The sequence below is a fragment of the Pseudochaenichthys georgianus genome, chromosome 5 (genome assembly GCF_902827115.2).
Source record: "Pseudochaenichthys georgianus chromosome 5, fPseGeo1.2, whole genome shotgun sequence".
In the NCBI taxonomy this organism is placed as follows: domain Eukaryota; kingdom Metazoa; phylum Chordata; class Actinopteri; order Perciformes; family Channichthyidae; genus Pseudochaenichthys; species Pseudochaenichthys georgianus.
Window position 1 is genome coordinate 34,533,735 of NC_047507.1, and position 4,108 is coordinate 34,537,842.

General features: G+C 41.7%; 1 long non-coding RNA gene across 1 annotated transcript; it reads left to right on the forward strand.

The window, feature by feature from the left end:
• Positions 1-924: 924 nt before the first annotated feature.
• On the forward strand, positions 925-2,041 carry LOC139433892 (uncharacterized). Its single transcript, XR_011643286.1, has 3 exons — positions 925-1,127; positions 1,385-1,549; positions 1,923-2,041. It is a non-coding gene; the product is annotated as an uncharacterized lncRNA (long non-coding RNA).
• The last annotated feature ends 2,067 nt before the right edge of the window (positions 2,042-4,108 follow it).

Genomic DNA, 4,108 nt, shown 5'->3' on the forward strand with positions numbered 1-4,108 from the left:
ATTTGAATTCATTGAGAGTGCGGTATAATGAGACAATAACAGGCTACAGATGCGGACACACACACACACATATATTTATATAGATATATGCAATTTAAAGTATGAGAGCACTCTCATAATAACGTAACACAATCAGAGACTGGATATATCCCCCCCCCCCCCCCCTCTCGATGGTCGCTGAAATGGGGAATTGAAATTACAGGCCAAAAGTTGTATTTGCAAGTATTAAAAGTAAGCAGAGGACACCAAACCAACTGAGACCTGTCTGTCCGCCGCATCTGCGCACTGTACAACACACACCGACACACTGTACAACACGCACCTACACACTGTAGCCTACCACACACACACCTACACACTGTACCACACACACCTACAGCTCCTAAAGCATAATCATAATAATATATATTTTACACACTGCTCTGCTTTCTGCACGGACCTCACAGCTGTTCTCACTGTAAACATCGCGTTGCGATGAGAGCAGTTTCTAAAATAATATCCAGGGGATGCATGCAGAGCTGTCATTGGCTGAGATAAGTCCGGCCGTGCGTCACGCCTCCACAGGCCCGGACTGGCCATCGGGAGCACCGGGAGGTTTCCCGATGGCCTGGCCTGCTAATAATGGCGCATTTCCACTGCAGCGGGTAGCCCCGTTTAAGCGTCCTGGACCGTCCTCAAGCGGCCAGGCCAGTTTTTGGTGGCATTTCCATATAGCCTAGTATCGGCTAGCGGGTACTTTTTCTCTCTTTTTCCGGCCCCATAAAATCGTGGTTCTATCAGACCAGGCCAGGGCTGTGACGTCAACACTCGACTGCTGATTGGTCAGAGAGAATCGTCACAAGATCGCGCGCGAGATCATATATATCAAGAAGCAAGCTTGCAGCATTTTGTAAACGGAGGAGCTACAAAAATGGCAACGTCGAAGAAAAGCACACCGTGGTCGACCGAGGAGGTGACAACGTTCCTACATCTCATTGGGGATGATAAAATCCAGCGGGAGCTCGACGGAACAACGCGAAATGTGAAAGTGTTCCAGGATGTCTCTGCACAGATGTCCGAGCGCGGATTTTCGAGGACTTTCCTGCGATGTAGGGAAAACGGAACGGCTTTACTGGAGTCCCTGCAAGGTACGCTCACTTCTAACAAAGAAGTCTATTTTATCCTTACATTAATGTTCGACAACCCGTGCTTTTATGGAGCCCCAAAGAGCTACATAGCTAGCTAAGGCAGATAGCCTAGGCAGATAGCCTTAGCTAGAGCTATTGTTTGCTAACACCATATCTGCCATTGTTTACGTTCAGTTTTTCTTTTCTATAGTTGTTGTTGCTATTTAGTATTGTGCTGCAGTAGTTTGTGGAATTAACAAGTCATTTTGCTGTTCTAGATGATTACATTGGGACTCGTGAGGAGGAACATTCCCGAACAACGGGTGATGGCAGTGTTCCGTCCACATCGTCATTGAATCCAGAACGGACCCCAGCCGAAGAATCGACACCGACTCAACCACCAACACCGAGTGCCATCACGACACCGCAGCGTGTGGTTCTAGGTAAGAAATAGAAATGGCAAAACGACTGGAATTGTGTTTTTGTTTTTTTAAACCGTGGATCATCCATCGTCAGTAATTAAAATAAGCTATACCACTGTGTGGAAATGCGCTGTTACAAGTAAAGTCTTAGCTAGTAAGCAGCTAGTACAGTTGTGTGTGACATCCTATCATATACATATATTTATATTCATTATCAACAGGCTGGACATAATGTAATTCACTTTCACAATCATTGTAAACATCTAGGGCCAGAACTTTCTTTAGTTCACCTTACTGTTGTTCTGTTTATACATGTTATTCTTATATCCTTGTGTGACCTGTACCTGTCCTGTGTGTTTTCCTTAATGCTAATTATTATCTTATTGTCACCCAGGCAAGAGGAAACGAGGAGGAGAGGATCGGGCCCAGCAGGAACGGCACCATGACTGGGCAGCCGACGTGGCCCGTCTCCTCCGTGATACTTCAAAAAACCTTAATAGTTATTGTACATATTATATATTTTTATATATATAGTTAATTTTTAAATGCAACATTTGTACTTCCTTGTTTATTTATTTTCTTTAAAATGTTCATTTTATATTTACAATTCCATGTATATTTATGCTGGCTGCAATACAGTTTTACATTTTTTATTTGTATTGTTTAATGGCATGCCTTTTTGATACAACATTTGTATTTTTATACTGCCATCAATAAAGTACTTCTTTGACTTATCTTATCTCTTGTTGATAATGAATGGCACCCAACAGAAAAAAATCATAAACATACATGAATTTATAAAGCAATAACAAACACCATCAGTTAGGAAAAAGCCCCTTACTTTTAAGAGATTTAAAGCAAGAAATTGAGTTTTCTAGCTTGAGGTCCTCCTCTAAAACATTATTACATGTTTATTTTGTAATGGTATTAAGAATACATGATTAATACATGTAGAAATTGCTCAATTGTAATACAACACATTCCTTATATATTTCAAAGACGAGAGAACAAAATAAACCTATAACCCATTCAAGCAAGCTTTTAACATGTCTAGAAGAAAGATTGAGGTTATATTTAATATATTATTTTATGTTGTGGATACTTTAGTCTCCATCCATGTTTACAATTGTCCACACTATTTTACACTTGCATTTATGAATATAGTTTTGCTGTGTTTTACACTTTAGTATTTATGTTTATAGTTAGCTTTGATATTTGCTTAATTGATTAGAAAGATTTTCTTTTCATGATCTGATATTTCCTCAAATGTTATTATGGGGCAGTACTTACTGGTGCTTGAATTTCAAATATTCAATTCAGATAATATTTGTTTAAAACATTTGACAAACACATGTATATTGAAAAAAAAAAGGATTTATTTATGTTCAATACAATGAATACAATGCAATGCTTGCTGTGATCACTTTCCTTCTTGCTGTGATAACAAGCCACACACCAAGAAACAAGTAAACGATCGCTTCCACATCCTCCATTGTTGTGTGTGTTTTGTGAGTTGTGTCGCATTGAAGATGACGCCACTGCAGTTTTACCCAGCGTCGCTCCGACCAAAAAGCTGATCGCCCCGCCTACACTGCGTTGCTACCCCAGGTCCTAAACTGTAATGGAAATGCGCCACGGCCTCGGCCGGCCAGCGAGGCAGCCCGAGGCCTGAGCGAGGACGCTTAGGGACGCTTAAACGGGGCTACCCCGTTGCAGTGGAAATGCGCCAAGTGGCCTGCTGGCCTGAGGATTTTTCTAATGTAGCCTATGTATTGTGAACCCAACGCTGCGCAAATGTGGGTCTGACTCTGCCTCACAGAGGGTGACTGGCTGTCTACATGATGTGGCCTGCCGACATGGCCACTTTCATACAGACCATACACTAATGCCCTCGATTGGTCTCTGTGTGTCATTCAAGCTCGGGAGGGTGTGTGTGTGTGTATGTGTGGCGCAAGTGAGCAAGAGAGAGAAAGCGCGCGCACCGGTTACGTGTAGGCTATTGTTGTTGTTAGCATCTGGTGCTAGCTAGCTGCGCTAACGGCTGTTTCAACAACAAGGTGAAGGAGAGTCCTCTCCAGTCAGACTGAGAGACTGATAACCTCAGCTCAGGTGAGGTAAAGGACTCTGCTGAGTGTTTAGATAGTTAACTTAGTTCTCAGTGGGTCTCACGGTTTGGTCACCATTCACGTAAACACATATTTCCATTTGAAGGGGGAGTGATTAGTAAAATATGCATGAATAATAAAAAAATAAAACGTTAACTAGGTGAAAAAATGTAAGATACACTTTAAAAACGTGTTGAGAGCTAAAACTAGTCTTTGCTGCTGCCTCAAAGAGGAGCAGGGGGAGGAGGGGGGAGACAGGTGAGGCTGGTTCAGGAGCACAGACACACTCACAACTATAAATGAACCAAAAACAAATAAATAAACAAGTTTCAATGTTTTTTCATATTGGATATGGTATGTTATTGGTTATGGCCATGTACTTATGATTTTATGATTATTTAAATGTATACAGTTCTGTTTCATGTGGGTGTAGTCTCTCTCTTTATTTCCCCCTCAAAGTGAACCAGATTGATGC